An 18,419-nucleotide genomic window follows, 5' to 3' on the forward strand; every position below is an offset into this window, starting at 1 on the left:
AATTATACATTGAAAAATAACTTGATTGTCTGTTGAGTCTTTCATCTGTTTGAATATCGTGATAGTTTCACTTCTTTCATGTGTAAATCACAAAAACGTTTTTAAAAGTTGCATTCTCAGGTTAGCTGTTACAATGTGTGATTGCTCGACCAATATGTTGAAGGTGTTCGCCCCCCCCCCCCCCCCCACCGACCCCGCTCCGTGCTCTCTGTCTATGTCATGGTGATTCGATTTATTCTAATCTAAAAAGTGAGATAACAGAGGATTACATGAATTCATGCAGTTTTGAGCAAAGTGCAATGTAACTCTATAAGTACAAATTCACCCCAAAAAATTTGTGTGTGCATGTGGATCTTTGTATGTGTGTGTCTGCCGGGTTGGAGGTTGTGATTGTGTGAGAGAGAGTGTATGTGTGTGTGTGTGTGTGTGTGTAGTGAGGGTAGAGTGGTCTACGTCTCTGAGAGGATGCCTGTGTGAATGTGGGAGTATGTGTGTCCTGGTTGAGGCCCTCTCTATGGGTATCAAACTTAGTTATCAGCATCTGCTTGGCCCCTTATTCTCTCTACAATCACTACACACATACACACACACACACACACACACAAAGACACACACACTCTCTGTCTCTCTCTCTGTCTGTCTCTCTCTCTCTCTCTCTCTCACACACACACACTTACAAACCCCCAGCCCAGACACACACACACACAAACACTCTCTCTCTCTCACACACTTACAAACCCCCAGCCCAGATACACACACACACACGCGCGCAAACACACACAGACAAAGACCCACATGCACACATATATTTTGTGGGGTGAATTTGTACTTGCAGAGGTACGTTATACTTTGCTCATTAACGGCATGAATTCGTGTAATCACCTGTTATCTCACTTTTTAGATTAGAATCAATCTTAACATCATGGCATAGACAGAGAACACGGGGCTAATGCCGTCAACATATTGTCTCGCTATCACCTATGTTTACAGCTAACCTGAAAATGCAACTTATAAGAAAAGGTTATGTGATTTACCATGAAACAAGTGAAACTATCATGGTATTCAAACAGATGAAAGACTCAACAGACAATCAAGGTATTGTTCAATGTATAATTTCAGTTACATCGTACTGTAAATTTTTGCTATAAATTCTGTGTCTTAGTATTGAGTCCTCCACTATCACCTGATGAAGGAGCGACGCTGCGAAAACTAGTGTGGTTCCAATAGAACCTGTTGGACGATATTTTGTTGTTGTGTGAATTTAACCTTCGAGTTAATAACTCTCGAGTTATTTTTTTTCTTTAATATACTTAAAGTACCTATTTAGATCACCCAATCTTCTCACCCAATACTACTTTGTGCCCCCTTACTGCCCTCCTGATTTACTTCTTCAGTAAACTCCAGTATCTCCTATACATCTCCCCTTTATCTCAATTGCCTGTACTTGAGCCATGCCTTCTTTATTTTGGTCATAGCCTCAATTTTTCGTGTCACCCATGGTTCCCTATTCTTCCCAACATTTCCATTTGCCCTCACGGGAGCATATAGACCTTGAACTCCCGTTATCTCAATTTTAAATGCCTCCCACTCGCACGAGTGACCTTTGCCTGCAAACAAACACTTCAATCAACCCCTACAAACTTCTGTCTAATTCCGTTAAAGTTCACGTTGCATGAATTTAAAACTTGAACATGTGGACCAGTTTTGTCTCTCTCAATAACGATTTAAAAATTTAAAAGAACTACGCTCGTTTGTCCTGCAATGTCAAAATTGGAAACGAGTCTGATTTTGTAACGGTGTTGACCTTTCGATATTCCACGCAGATTCGTTGAGTGTTTTTCAGTCTGAGAACTAAGCTGTTTTCCGAAATCTGTTCTTTCTGGCTTGGTTCAATGATGCTCTCATCGCGCAGACCTCTGCGTCCATCTGGATCTTTCCAGCTTTGAAAGGAATATGCTGATAGTGGTCTTGTTTTATCAGAGCAGTATTCCTGATGTCTACTTCATGTATGGCAGCATTAGTCGTAACCGTCTGACTCTTACATATGTCCTTCTCATGTAGTAACAGATCTTTCAACTGCGTTTTATCCTCATGAGGCATATACTTGACTAAGCTATCCCACTCCTGAAGGACTCCTTCGTTTTTTAATCGATTTTGAGAGAAGTAAAAAACCACATCACCTGGATTTGATTCCTTGCTGTGCGAAGAAGCAATTCATACCTGTTTCTCCAGTTCGTTTTCTCACCTAGTTCTCGGGAGGGGACCTTCACAATCAACAATCACCCGTGTGAAAGGTTCATCAAATCTGGGAATCGGCTGGTCTTTGGCTGTGGCTTAACTAGCATTTGGCATGTATGACACGTACGCAAAAGATAATCACATCCTTATGCATTCCAGGGCAATAAAAATGTTTTTGTAACTTAACCATAGTCTTTCATGCACGTAGGTGATCTCCTACAGATGGTTTATGTGTTATCAGTAACACCTCCTGTCTGTATCAGACCGGTAACATAATCTGGTGCACTTTGGCCCATTTCTATTTTACACTGATCTGCTGTTGACTCTATTACTGTCTTAGAACTTTATCTTTCAGATAATAACTCTGCAGAATATTCTCTGCCAACTTTCTGAAGTAGGCATCCTAAAAGATAATTTTGATTGTCTCGTCGTGCGGTTGCAAAGTCCTTAGCCTTTCAGGACTACAAACTTCTGTCCGATCCTCTGCCTGTTTTCGTTTTTGCTGTAACGTTATGTCAACAGGACATTCGCTAACTAAACCTCAACTCCTTCATCTTTTAGCAAGTTTTGAGAAGATTTGTAGCTCAGGTTCTGGATATAGATGAGCTCACTGAGCTGGAACGTTGATTTCCAAATGTTTCGTCACCTTATTAGGTAAAATTTTCTTTGTGCCTCTGGGCGAAGCACCGTTGACAATTCCTGCTATCTATTTATAAATAGAATAAATTTAAAACATATAAATAGAAATGCGGAATTATCGAAAGTGCTTTGCCGAGAGTGCCACTGAAAATATTACCAAGTAGGGTGAGGAAACTTCTGAGAATGGATCGTCCAGCTCATTCAGGTCCTTTATCTTTCTCTTCAGGTTTCGCTTCGGGCTGTGACTTATGATAGTCGACCAGTTACTACACTGTCTGGGAAGATACCAGGATATTTCTATTTTAACTCCTCAGTTTCGTACTCTTCCCTGGGCTTCTCCACAGCAAGGGTTTGATTCTCCCACCTTGGATTCTGCCAAATCATTCCAAAGAACAAACTGAATTCCTGGAAGGGACACTGTTTCAATGATTCGTACTGAAACTTGCCCAGTCTTGAATTGGCACTCCAACCTAATCTTACATTGGGAGGGCTAAATATCTGTCCATCTTTCTCACAAATTGCCACACTTTCGTGCAACAGATCAGAAAGAGTACAAATTCACTCATCCTTTACTATCAGCGTTAGATCCTTTGCCTCTCAAAATCATAACTTCTTGCCATTTCCCACCGTTCTTTAGAGTAAACTTTACCCACGGAGGGGAAATATTTGTATAGATCAGGCACTAACCTCATACACAGAGCATTGTTGATAATTCCTGCTATCTACTTACAAACAGAATAAATAGAAAAACTTAAAAATATAAAGGAAGAATTATCAACAGTGCTTTGCCCGGAAGCCCACTGAGAATGTTACCTACTCGGGTGAGGCTGTGCACTCTCCTGCAGTTCCTCGGATCTTCTTGGGGGTCTCCTTCACTACCTTACTAATGCCACTGTCTTATGTTATTTTTTCCACATCTTTTCTCACAGCGCCTTTCTTTAACGACCCACACTGTGACTTTACGCATCTGACGTTACCACTTTGGAAAAACCTGAGACCATTCCAACCTCTTAGCCTTATTCTTTTTATCCTGTGAGAAATCCTTACCAGTGTTCTCTCCACTTTGTCCGCAGTGAGGGAGCTCCTTTTCTCCAACGTCTTTCCATCACACGACGAAATGCAGGCCAAGAACTTGCCTTGTGCACTACGATATATTATCTGCTAATTCTGCTGTCGTTTCCATTTCCTGAATTTTCTGTTCCTCCACTGAAATTATTTCTATCTCTGCAAGTGGGATTGTAAACCCCTCCAACATATAATCGTTCGAACTGCCTCGAAGGTTCTGATGTATTTTTAAAGCATGCATCCATCCATCAAATTGACTATGTTTAATTCCTTCCAACTCAACATAAGTCTGACTTGGTTCCTACTTTATGTTCCTCAATCTATATGCTTTTGTTGCCAGTTCAGAACACTTAAAAGAACCTGATTGACCTCTGCGTAATGCCTTGACTGATCATCTGACAGCGCCACAGAAACTTCACACATTCGGCCTACAAGTTTATTCTGAACTAGCAATACTCATACATCCTCTGACCGCTCCATATACCTAGCCAAGTTCTCAAGTGCAATAAGTAAGGTTTCAACGTCTTTCTCATTAAAATGTGGCTGAGTTTTGACATACTTGTATATATGACGACCATCCTTTAATCTTCAACCGGTTAACTTGACTTTGCTGACTAAGTTGCAACTTCTCAAGTTCGAGTTCTCTTTCTCGTTATTTCTCCCTTTCTTCTCTCTCACCATCTAAGAGCCATTTCTCTCCCTGTCTTTTTCCTCTCTCTGTCTCTTTTTCTCTATCTCTCTCCCTCTCTTTCTCATTGTTTATCTTCGAACTCCATTTTCCTCAATTGTAATTTATGTTTTTTTTTCTACCTCTACTGCACGTGTATCTTTCTCTGACACACATAAGTGTTTGTGTAACTTACTTACAATTTCAACTTTACTTTGTCTTTAGTTGAACACAAATCTAACTTCTTAGGTAAATCAAAAAATATGTTATTTTTCTTTATTTCTAAACTTTCTGGAATAATGTGAGAATCATCTTCAAATTCTTGAACTGCTTTCAAAATTTTAAGAGCCATTTCTCTCACTTTTAATTGAAGCAACCACAAGTCAAAAAATTAAACAAATGCTCTCATCTAAATTTTATCGAAAGATCCAGGGCACTAACTTGCAAGTGTTCAAATCTGCAGGTATTATTATGGTTCCTTCAAATCTGTCTCAACCAGTTTAAATCTCAAATGAAAGACAACAAGCTAATACATTCCAGCACCGAGACACAAGTTAAGACATGGGGTTAGCCCCAAACACTCCCGCCCCTATCCCTCTGATTTAAACCAGAAACACAGAAATTATTTAACCAGCGTCGTAATCTGTGAACGTTCGAGAAGCCAAGACCATTCAAAATGTCACTGTTTCAAGTAAAATCTAGCAATACTTTTCAGGTGGTAAAATTTGTTGGTAAAATTCTAGAATCCATCATTAAGGATGAGGTTTCTAAACTCTTAGAAGAGCAGAGTCTGATTAGAACAAGTCAACATGGATTTAGTAAGCGGAGGTCATGCCTGACAAACCTGTTAGTATTATTTGAAGAGGTGACAAGTAGGTTAGACCAGGGAAACCCAGTGGATGTGGTCTATCTAGACTTCCAAAAGGCCTTTGATAAGGTACCACACGGGAAACTGCTGAGCAAGGTGAGGGCCCATGGTGTTCGAGGTGTACTGGAATGGATTGAGGATTGGCTGTCTGACATGAGGCAGAGAGTTGGGATAAAAGGTTCTTTTTCAGAATGGCAGCCGGTGATGAGCAGTGAACCGCAGGGTTCAGTGTTGGGGCCGCAGCTGTTCGCATTATATATTAATGATCTGGATGAAGGGACTGGGGGCATTCTAGCGAAGTTTGCAGATGATACGAAGTTAGGTGGACAGGCAGGTAGTACTGAGGAAGTGGGGAGGCTGCAGAAGGATCTAGACAGTTTGGGAGAGTGGTCCAGGATATGGCTGATGGAATTCAACGTGAACAAATGCGAGGTCTTGCACTTTGGCAAAAAGAATAAAAGTACAGACTACTTTCTAAACGGTGAGAAAATTCGTAAGGCCAAAGTACAAAGGGATCTGGGAGTGCTAGTCGAGGATTCTCTAAAGGTCAACATGCAGGTTGAGTCCGTGATTAAGAAAGCGAATGCAATGTTGTCACTTATCTGAAGAGGGTTGGAATATAAAAGCACCGTTGTGCTACTGAGACTTTATAAAGCTCTGGTTAGGCCCCATTTGGAGTACTATGTTTACTTTTGGTCCCCACACCTCAGGAAGGACATACTGGCACTGGAACGTGTTCAGCGGAGATTCACACGGATGATCCTTGGAATGGTAGGTCTAACGTATGAGGAACGGCTGAGGATTCTGGGATTGTATTCATTGGAATTTAGAAGATTAAGGGGAGCCTTAATCGAGACATACAAGATAATACATGGCTTGGAAAGGGTGGATGCTAGGAAATTGTTTCCGTAAGGCGAGGAGACTAGGACCCGCGGACACAGCCTTATAATTAGAGGGGGTAAATTCAGAATAGAAATGCGGAAACATTTCTTCAACCAGAGAGTGGTGGGCCTGTGCAATTCATTGCCGCAAAGTGCAGTGGAGACCGGGACGCTTAGTGTCTTCAAGGCAGAGAATGCTAGATTCTTGTTGTCTCGAGGGATTAAGGGCTACGGGGAGAATGCGTGTAAGTGGAGTTGAAATGCCCATCAGCCATAATTGAATGGCGGAGTGGACTCGGTGGGCCGAATGGCCTTACTTCCACTCCTATTTCTTATGGTCTTATAGGTCGAACAGAGAACAGTTAATTACTCCATCTAATGCTCTTTCAGGGAAATTATTAACCCTATTGTCCCTGCACGTCTCCCCTCTCACCCTGCATATTTCTTCCATTAATTCCAGTTGTATATTTGGGAACCTATAGTACAAACCCGATAACGTCACCATCGCGTGCTTATTTCTTAGCTCCACCCACAAAGCCTCACTGGATGAACCTTCGGTTATTTTATCCCTGATCACTGCTGTGGTGCTCACCTTAACCAAACATACAACACTTCCTCCGCTCCTTCCTTGAGGTCTGGCCCTCCTTAAGCACCTGTACACTGGTTCATTAAGTTGTCAGTCCTACCTCTCCCTGAGCTATTTTCCTGTAATGGCCATGATATCCCTATCCAATGTATCTGTCCACGCTCTGAGACTTTAGGTCCTACCTGTCAGCCGTCTTGCATTGAAATAGAACCAATTTAATCCAACAGACATTCCTTTCTCACTGTTGTGTTCCAGCCTGACCTGCATGTCCAAATTACTATTTTTTGATTGCTATGTCTCCTTCTTGCCTCGGACTTGCTTCCCAGATGTTTAGGATCCCACTTCTCCTACCAATTATAGTTTTAACCCTCCTTTGCAGCACTGCCAAACCTCTGCGCGATGATATGCCCACCCCCTCCAATCCAGGTACAATCCATCCGTCTTGAATAGGTCACCTCTGCTGCAGAAGAGATCTAAAAATCTGAATCCCTGCACACTGCACTAATTCTTCAACTACGCATTTATCTACCATATCCTCCTGTTCATGCCCTCACTAGCACGTGACACTGGAAATAATCTTGTACTATCATTGTCATGGTCCTGGTTTTTAATGATTTCCCTCGCTATCTGCAGTAACTCCACAGGACCTCATTGATATTTCTATCTGTGACATTTATGCCAAATGTACAATGGCGTCTGGCTGCTAACGCCCAACACCCACACCCACACCCTCCGAGGACGTTCTGCAGCCACTTGTAGATAACGTGTACTCTGGCCCCTGTGAGGCAACACACCATGCTGGCTTCCCATTTGCGGCCTGTCTGCCCCACCTAACTATAGAGTCTCCTATCTGTAAGCAAACCCCCTTACTTTTACACTTTCCTGCCGTGCCCCAGAGCCAGTTGTAGTGCAAACCGACCTTGCTACCGCTGCTTTCTCCTGAATAGTCATCTGCCTAACATTATCTAAAGCAAATTTACTTATTTATGAGGGGAATGGCCACAAGGGGTTCCTTCACTCTGCCTTCTCCCTTTGCCTTTCAGGGTGGTCACCCAACTACTCTCTGCCTGGAACACGACAAGTCGCAAGGAACACCTGGTGGATTAAATTGCATCTATAACAATGCAAGCGGGCTGACAGGAAAGGCTGATTCAGGGCATGAATTGGTGTGTGGGACTGGGATACCACAGTCATTACAAAAGGAGGGACGTGGGTGTGATAATCTCACTAAATCTCTTATCTATGATGTGCTCAGCAACTCGTTTGATCCTGAATGAATTCAGCTCCAGCTCCCGAAAACGATCTCCCAGGAGCTGCAGATGGGTGAACCTCAAACGCATGTAGTCATCAGGGATCGTGGCAGTCTCCATGAGTTCCTACATTCAGCAGGAGGAACAGGCAACTGATCTAATTGCTGTCTCAACTCCTGTAAGACGGACTTTACATGAGCTAACCTGTACTTTTGGCTGCGCTGCCGCTATCTGAAATCTCTTGAACCAAACCCTTACTTCTGAAAATGTTACCAAAAAAATTAGCAAAAGCATAACACTCCACCCCTCCACAACTCCAATCCTCCACCCGTCCATTTAGATTTGGTTTGGGAAGGAGGGAGACACCGTAGTGATGTAGTGGTTGGACCTTCAGCACTCTTCAACAACAGGCCCAGGATGTTCTTCTGCACACAGCATGTCACTGGTTGGCCTTGGAGGGTGTTTGCCTGATGACTTCCATACCAATCTGCATCATCACAGTCCTCTGCTTGTCCTTTCTGGCTATTAGTATTACATTTATGAATTCCTCGAATCCGTTGATTGCATTCCAAAATGGGCCTCACTCCAAATAGAGAGAGGTTGATTTTCCAATGAACACAGGGCTATTGGAAAGAGAACATCAAAGACAGAGGAGCAATAGCATTCCCACCCCTCACTGAGTCTAACTTTCCTTCCAATAACATTGTATTTAATCTGACAATCTCCTTTTCCACTTCCCTGCAATTTTACCCAGAACGGTTGTTTAAAAATGTCTCTCTCAGCCTTCATGATATTTAATGATTCCATAAGTCCATAAGAAATAGGAATAGAAGAAAAGGCATTCGGCCAATCGAGTCCACTCCGCTATTCAATCATTGCTGATGGGTATTTCAAAGCCACTTACTCGCACTGTCCCCGTATCCCTTAAGCCCTTGTGAGATTAAACATTATATTAAGCTCTACCTTGAAGACATTTACTGTCCCGGCCTCCGCTGCGCTCTGTGGCCATGAAGTCTCCAGGCCCACCACTCTCGAGCTGAAGAAATGTCTCCTAATTTCTGTTTTAAATTGCCCACCTCTAATTCTTAGGCTGTGCCCACGAGTCCTGGTATCCTCACCTGACGGAATCAATTTCCAGTGTCCACCCTTTCTAAGACATGTATTATCATATAAGCTTCTATTAGATTTCCCCTCTAACGAATACAACTCCCGGATCATCAGCCGTTCATCATGTGTCAGGCCTAACATTCCAGGGACCATCCGTGTGAATCTCCACTAGACACGCTCCAGTGCCTGTATGTCCTTCCTGAGGGGGTCCAAAACTGGACACAATATTTTAAATGCTGCCTAACCAGAGCTTTTTAAAGTATCAGTCGCAATTCACTGCTTTTACATTCCAACCCTCTCGAAATAAATGACAACATTCCATTTGTTTTCTTAACCACGGACTCAACCTGCAAGTCATCCCTGAGAGAATCCCATACAAGCACTGTTAAATACCTTTGTAGTTTGGATTTGAGATGTCGGTGTTGGACTGGGGTGTACAAAGTTAAAAATCACACAGCACCACGTTATAGTGCAACAGATTTAATTGGAAGCACGCTAGCTTTCGGAGCAATGCTCCTTCATCAGGTGAAAGTGGAGGGCTCAATCCTAACACAGAATTGATAGCAAAAATTTACAGTGTGAAGTAACTGAAATCATGCTTTGAAAAATTGATTGTCTGTTAAGCCTTTTATCTGTTAGAATGCAGTGATAGTTTCACTTCTTTCATGTGTAAATCACAAAACCTTTTACAATAAAAGTTGCATTCTCAGGTTAGCTGTTAACAATGGTGATAGCTAGACAATATGTTGAAGGTGTTGGCCCCCTGTGTTCTCTGTCTATGCCACGATGTTTAGATTGATTCTAATCTAAAAGGTGAGATAACGGAGTTTTATAGAAATTCATGCCGTTTTTGAGCTCAGAGTTCTACATGAATGTATGCAGTTTTTGAGCAAAGTACAATGGAACCCTGAAAGTACAAATTCACCCCACAAAATATATGTGTGCATGTGGGTCTTTGTCTGTCTGTGTGTCTGTCTGTCTGTCTGGGTTGTGAGTTGTGAGTGTGAGAAAGTGTGTATGTGTAGTGATGCAGAGTGTCTTAAGTCTGTGAGGGGGTGCATGTGTGAGTGTGGTAGTGCGTGTGTCTGTAAGCGTGTGTGTGGGTGTCTGTGTGCGCGTCTGTGTGTATGCATGTCCGTGTGTATGTGTGTAAATGATTGTCTGTGTGTGTGTCAGTGTGTGTGTAGGAGTATCTGTGTCTGAGTATAGTGCAATGGTGGTCACCTGTAATGTGACATCAACCCAATGTCCCAGTTGAGGCCCTCCCTATGGGTAGCTCACGTCGAACACCATGGGCCCTCATTTTACTCAGCAGCCTCCAGTCAGGCACCTTAGCAATGGCGTTTTGGAAGTCTAGTTAGGTAACATTCACTGGGTTTCTCTGGTCTAAGCTACTTGTTATTTCTTCAAAGAATTCTAACAGATTTGTCAGGCACGACTTCCCTTTACTAAATCCATGCTGACTTGTTCTAATTCGCCCCTGTACTTCCAATAATTTTGAAATCTCATCCTTAACGATGGATTCTAGATTTTTTATCGCCAACCGAAACTAGTCTAATCGGCCTGTGATTTTCCATCTTTTGTCTTGATCCTTTCTTGAACAAGAGAGTTAAAACAGTGATTTTCCAACCACCTGGGACTTTCCCTGAATCCAGTGATTTTTGAAAGATTAAAAACAACGCCTCTGCTATTTGTTCAGCCACATCTCTCAGAAATCAAGGACGTAGCCCATCCAGGCCAGCAGAATTTTCAGTTTTAGTCCTTTCAGCTTATAAGTACTTTCTCCTTTGCAATGGCCACCATACTGAACACTGCCCCTTGACTCTCCTTGATTGTTGGGATATTACTCATGTCTTCCACTGCGAAGACTGACAAAAAGAATTTATAAAGTTCTTCAGCTATTCCCTTTTCTACTATCAATAGCCTTCCTGCATCAAATTGGAGAGACCAATCTCAACTTTTCACTCTCGTTTGTTTCTTATGCATTGAAAGAGTGTTTAAATTTAATTTCTAATATTACTGGCTAGCCTACCAAACATATTTGATCCTCAACTTCCTTTTTTTCTGTCTTTGTTATCCTCTCTTTGCTTTTGTAGCTTTCCCAATCTTCTGATTTCCCAGTGCTCTCGTCCACTTTATAGGCTCGCTCTTTTTCTGTGGTACTTTTCCTGAGTACCTTCGTCAGCCATGATTGTCTAATCCCAACCCAGGTAGTCTTCCTTTTCTTTGGGATTCAAACTGAACAGCCTTCAGAATTTTCTCAATTGTTTCCCGGCCACTAATGACAGAATTGATAGTCTTTATTCCGATGGTGTATTTCTCACAATCTGAAAATTGAACCTGCATTAGATGTATCTGTCCTATCAAACACCCTCAGTGACCAGAGGCAAAACGAAAAGGAAAAAAAAATCAAGAACCTGTAATCTCCTCGCTCATCTCCCACATCATCCGAAGATACAGCTCATCCAGATCTGCGGGTTTGCCTACTCTTTACTACTCTTTATCCCGCATAAACTTCCAATTCTTCCTGAGCTTTTGCATCAGTGTGTTCGAGGATCGCACTGTCATTCTCCCTGGATTCAGTCACGGCTTCGCCAACGTGAAGACAGATATGAATTGCTTGTTTAACATATTTTCTAGCTCCGTGCACATGCTGCCTCCTTGGTCCTTAATACAACCAATTCTTTCATGCGTTATCCTCTTCCCCTTCACAAGCCGATGCAATATCGTTGGATTGATGCTAATTTTACCCGTTAATGTTATATCACATCAGCTTTTTGCTTTTCTACTCACTTTCTTAAGTTCAGCCCCACACTTTCTGTACTCTTCTTGTACCTCCACTGATCTGCTCACATTATACCTGCTTTAAGCTTTCATTTATACCTTTTATTCCATTTTGAAAATTTGTCGACATTCTAGGGTCTCTGTGCTGGTTTTCCAAACTTTCAGCTTCGATGTAACATGTTGGGCCGGCACTGACATCATTTCCGTTTAAATCATGTGATCCCATCTCACGCTGTTCTGCTGCAATGTTAAACAGATATAACTGCACTTTCGCCAGCTCCTGTCATTTTAAAAAAAAAATTGCCTCCGCAATCCAAAAACATCTTATTTCTCAGCCCCTTTGTTTTGACTTTTCCTGGACAATTTGAAAATATATGAGACATGGTTACTCGTCCTATAATGGTTTCTAAATTCTGCGTAGAATAACTGACTGGCTTCACTCCCCACAATGAGGTCCCAGTATTCCACCATCCCTTGTTGAGGCTTCTACATTTTAATATAAGAAACTCTCGCAATAAATTTCAAACCATCTGGCTACTCTGAAAAAAAGATATCATGGCCCCAATAAATGTTGGGATTTTAACTATCTCAGTTTAACCATCATATTACTGTTTTACACACCTCAATGATTTGTGTTTATATCTGCTCCTGTATTTTCATTCATCTGGTAAGTAATAATATATCCCCAGCAGTTTTCTGTCATCGTTTTAATTCTAAACTCCAACCACAAAGTCTCGCTTGAAGATTCTTCCAAGATATCATCCCTCCTTAAATCAGGAACTCACTCCATGATTAATAACCAAATCCACCTCCAGTTTTACCCCCTCTTCTCTCCTGGATATGGTTCCTGTAAAATAGAATACTGAGCAACCTGTCCGGCTCTCCCTCAGCCGCATTTCTGTGATGGCAAAAAGTCACACCTCCACATCACAAAGAATAAAGAAAACTTACAAGCCAGAGACAGGCCGTTTGGTTCACCAAGCCTGAGCTGATCCAAAAGTACTGTCCAAAACTGTCAGTCAATTCCTAAGCATCTGTATACCTCTGCTCCCCACCTACTCATGCATTTGTCCAGACGCATCTTAAATGAATCCACCGTGCCTGACTCTGCCATCTCTGCTGGCAACGCGTTCCAAACGCCCACCACACTCTGTGTGAATAACGTACCGCCTGAAACCCCCTTAAACTTTCTACCTCTAAGCTTGAAAGCGTGACTTCTACTTATTGAATCCTTCACCCTAGGATAAAGCTTGTCTCTATCCATCCTGTCTTTGTTCTTCATGATTTTCTAAACCTTAATCAGGTCTCCCCTCAATCCCTTTTTTCTAATGAAAATAACCTAACCTACTCAACCTTTCTTCATAGATATACCAGGCAACATCCTCGTAAACCTTCTCTGCACCCTCTCCAAGTCGTCCACATTATGTTGCTAATATGGTGACCAGAACTGTACACAGTATTTAAATGCGGTCGAATCAATGTATTGTACAATTTTAACATAACGTGCCAGCTCTTATACTCAATACCACGTCCGAAGAAGGCAAGCATACCATATGATTTCTTGATCACTCTATCTGCTTGTGCAGCCACCTTCAGGCTAACAATGGACCAGAATTCCCAGATCTCTCTGTTCATCGACTTCTCCCAAAGTTATTCCCTTTACAGTATAGTTCGCTCTAGAACTAGACCTCCCAAAATGCAGCAACTCACATTTGACCGGATTTGAACTCCACCAGCTACATCTCCGCTCAAATCTCCAGTTTATCTATATTTTTCTGAATTTTACAAAAGTCCCCTGTGGTTTCTGCTACTCCAGTGGGCGGCACAATGGCATAGTGGTTAGCACTGCTACCTCACAGCGCCAGAGACACTTGTTCAATTCCCGCCTCAGACGGGAATTGACCGTGTGGAATTTGCACGTTCTCCCCGTATTTGCGTGGGTTTGCTCCAGTTTCCTCCCACAGTCCAAAGATGTGCAGATCAGGTGGATTGGCCATGCTAAATTGCCTGAAGTGTTAGGTTAGGGGTATGCGTGGGTCGGTGTGGACTTGTTGGGCTGAAGGGCCTGTTTCCACACTGTAAGTAATCTAATCCACCAATCTTTGTGTCGTCTCAAACTTACCTATCAGACCATCAATGTCCTCTTCCGGATCATTTATTTATATTACAAACAACAGTGGCCCTAGCACTGATCCATACGGAACACCACTGGTCCCGTTTCTCCATTTCGGGAAACTCCTTTCAACTACTAGTCTCCATCTCCTGTTGCTCAAACAGGTCTTTATTCACCTCGGTTGAAGACAGTGCGCACTATGTGACTTCACTTTCTTCATTAGTTTATCATGGGGAAACTTATAAAACTCCTTACCAAAGTCCAAGTATATGACTTAGACATCACATCCTTCATCCATGAACTTGGTCACTTCCTCAAAGTATCCTAATAAATTGGTAAAGCATGAACGCCCCCTCACATAACCATGTTGCCTTCACTGTTAAGATCATTATCGACCAAATAGAAATGGATCCAATCCCTCCGTACCTTCTCCAACAACTTTACCACCACTGACATTAGGCACATAGGTCTGTCGTTACCTGGAATATCCTGAGAACACTTCTTGAACAGGGGAACAACATTAATAATGCTCCAGTCCTCTGGAAATTCACCTGTGTTTAAAGAGGCGACAAAGATCTCTGTCAGAGCCCCTGCTATTTCCTATCTCATCTCCATCAGCAACCTGGGATTGATCCTGTCCAGTCCTGGGGATGTGTCCACCTTACTTTCATTTAGCGTACCCAACACATCCTTTCTCCTTATGTCCCTCATGATATCAGTACTTTACATGATTTGTAATGTTGCCTTCTTCAACGACCCTCCCAGGCAATGCATTCTGGCTACATCCCATCCTCTTTGTTGAAAGCAGATTCCACAAATATTTTCACAATGTCTTGTTTTTCACTTTAATTCTGTGTCCCCTAGTTTTCAACTCATTTACTAAGTGGAACAGCTGTTGTCTGTTCACTCTATCCGTCCCTCTCACGATCTCTGTCAGGTTCATTCTTCAACCTTCTCTGTTCAAAAAAGCAAATCTAGCTCATCTTCATGATTGAGTACTCTCTATCTTGTTTTTTCTTCCAAAGTGCAGCATTCACATATTCCAGCGTTAAGTTCTTTTTGCGTCATTGATCTGGCCATCTGAACAATCTGTTTCTACCATCTTGAAACCTAACACGGCCCTCCTCACTGTGAATGACCCGGCTAAGCATTGTGTCATCCACGGCATTGTTTATAATCCTACAACACCCCCTCCATCGCGCACATTCTAACCATCAACATTTATGAATATTAGAAACAAAACTTGATTTTCTTCCGGTTCTACACAAGCTGTTACAGAGAAAGAAGTCATAATTCCATTCTCCCTTATTTTTCTCCCTTCCTGAATTTGTAACGTGTTGCCGTTGAGGTCTTTTGTGAGGGAGCCACAAATAGTATTTTGCACATGGAGCAGAATTCTGCCTTTATACTCTGCTCTGCGTTGGCACAGTGGTAAGCACTGCTGCCTCACAGCACCAGACACCAGGGTTAAATTCACCATCTCAGGCTACTGTCTGTGTGGAATTTGCACATTCTCCCCGTGTCTGCTTGGGTTTCCTCCGGGTGCTCCGGTTTCCCCCCACAGTCCAAAAATGTACAGGTTAGGTGAATTGGCCATGCCAAGTTGCCCGTAATGTTAGGTGACGGGATAAAATGTTGGGGAATGGGTCTTGGTGTGTTGCTCTTCGGAGGGTCGTTCTGCACTTGTTGGGATGAACGGCCTGTTTCCACACTGGAAGAAATCTAATCTAATGTATTGTGCATAAGACTAGTACATCATTACTTTTAGACAAGCTTTAGCACTGTGCATTGTAACATTTCCGTTTAATGCGCACCTGCAGCTTATTATTTATGTCATTCACTGCAATTGTCAGATCTGAAGATCTTAATTCATCTGCAGGATGGACACAGACTCTTTCGTTAAGTTTGCTTGAAAGAGCTAGAGCGATGAGAATAAAGGTTGCATTAAATTCTACAGTTAAACACTCTGTAGAAGATCAATTTTCTCGTTCTCATCCCTACGTTGATATGGAAGCAAGTTCATAGAAGTAACAACCACGGTTCTGAATATTGTTTTAAAAAGTGATGTCATGTTGAAATAATGCATTTAGGAGAAAAGAAAATGTTGTGTGCACTTGACAGACATACAGAAATGCAGAGTGAATGCACAATATGAACAAGAAGCTAGTGTTAATTTTAAAAGTAGGAGAAATCTTTTCTTAGGTTTCAAAGGAAACAAGACCCCAGATTTCATGAACAGTGCTATTTGATTGTCCATCAATCTCACTTTTCCAAATCCAGGCTTTTCTTTGCCACTGATGTTTTTACAGCCATACTTCCTCTTCGCCTTCCTACACTTTCCTTTAACACTTACTTCCCTTGCATCGCGCCTTTAGCTGCTAAAGACGCTTCCACTGAACATTTCCCTTAATACTTCCTGCACTGTATGTCATTCCATTTCCCCTATTACTTCCACTTACCCTGACTATCACTTTCGCATTTTGCTCTCAAATAGCTGCTGAAAGTTGCTGATTTCTGTGCTACTGCAGGTCCTCAGTGAATGATGTGTTTGGAATGATCAATTGCCAACAGCTACAGACAATAATATGTTTCCAACTACCGCTTCACCGTGAACTGAAGATTTTGGTCAATACTGATGCAAAGTGGAGCTTCTTTCCGCCCCTCTTTCACAAAGCTTAACCAAACAGTCTTATTACCAACAGGACAGAAATCTTCAGACAGAATTAAAAGTCCATGGCCAATTTACTTTTGAAAATTTTGAGGACATTATTAAATAAAACAGTTCTCACATCTTTTGCTTTTTATTCTTTCAATGGATCTTCCAGTGTAATTTGAGGTGAGATAAGAGAAAACTCCCTTTCCATCGAAGCAGGACTTGATGGAAGGTAGCATCAAGGACCCTGACCAAATTATGACAAATCCGAATTAGAGAATATTCTGCACTAGTGAAAAACATAGTGAAAAAAAAACAACTTTAGCAAGTTATCTTCCAAGTTACATGTCACTCTGTCTCGGGACTAATTTGTTGTTAATTCACTATCAGTTGTTAAAAAACATGTTGAAATGTCCCTAAAAACATGTTGAAATGTGTGTTTGTGCATCACTTGGAGAGAAAAGATTCATTCAGACTGCTCTCTGTCACCTTCTGCAGAATGATTCGGTTTGTCAAATACAATCTTCCAATGCTAGTGCATTCAAAACTCATGGATGAATATGTCCTGTATAAATATGCCAAAATATTTTATGTTTCATAAAGTTTGAGAACTTGCTAGATGAGTGCGACCCCAGTGACATCAGGAAATGACATGACATTGAGGTCATGCGGATCTGGGATTTTACTTCAATCGATTACTGTCAGAGGGTTGATAATGCGACATCAGGGCCACTGATTTCAACATTTTTAAGGCGAATTATGACAATCCATGACGTTATCGATTTTGAGAAATTTGTCATACACAATTTTAAAAAAAAGTAATTTTACATTCAAATACTGAACCAAATGCTTGAGAGTCAACTGAAATGGCAGCTTCACCATCTCCTTTCAGGTCAGATATATATCCAGTCTAAAAGAAAAAAAGACAGTTGAAAGCGCAGGAAAACTTTAGCACATCTGTTAGCATCTGAGCAGCGAGAAACAGAATTTACGTTTTGAGACAATATTGGTTTTTCAGAACAGAGTCACATCAGACACAATATGCCAATTCTGTTTCACTCTTCGATCCTGACTCATCTGATGCATTTCGCCATCATTTTCTGTTTGCGTTTCAGATTTCCATGTTCCCCAGTATTCCTTGTCACAGTAACGCAGTTGGAAGCATGGCACGGTGGCACGGTGGTTCAAGGGTTAGCGCTGCTGTCTTATAGCATTATGAGCCTTGGCAAAATTTTATCCTTAGTCCAGTACCTGTATTGAGCTTTCACATTATTCCCTTGTTTGTAAGTGCTTCCTTTAGCTGCTCCTCATTCCTCCCACAGTCCAAACATGCAATGTTTAAGGGAATTGACCATGTTAAATTGCTCATCTGCAGGTACTTGAGTTGGCTCTGGGAGGAACAGGGATAGGGGAGGTGGCAGGTTAGCCATAGGAGATACATAGATAGGGTAGCAGGTGGTTCTGGGTGCAGTGCTCTTCAGAGGTCAGTTTCGGCTCGATGGGCCGAATATCTCACTGTTACAATTTCGGATTCCATGTCAAAATTACAACAAATGCGGCAGTTACTG

Source organism: Chiloscyllium punctatum, chromosome 31, assembly GCF_047496795.1.
Source record: "Chiloscyllium punctatum isolate Juve2018m chromosome 31, sChiPun1.3, whole genome shotgun sequence".
Lineage (NCBI taxonomy): Eukaryota > Metazoa > Chordata > Chondrichthyes > Orectolobiformes > Hemiscylliidae > Chiloscyllium > Chiloscyllium punctatum.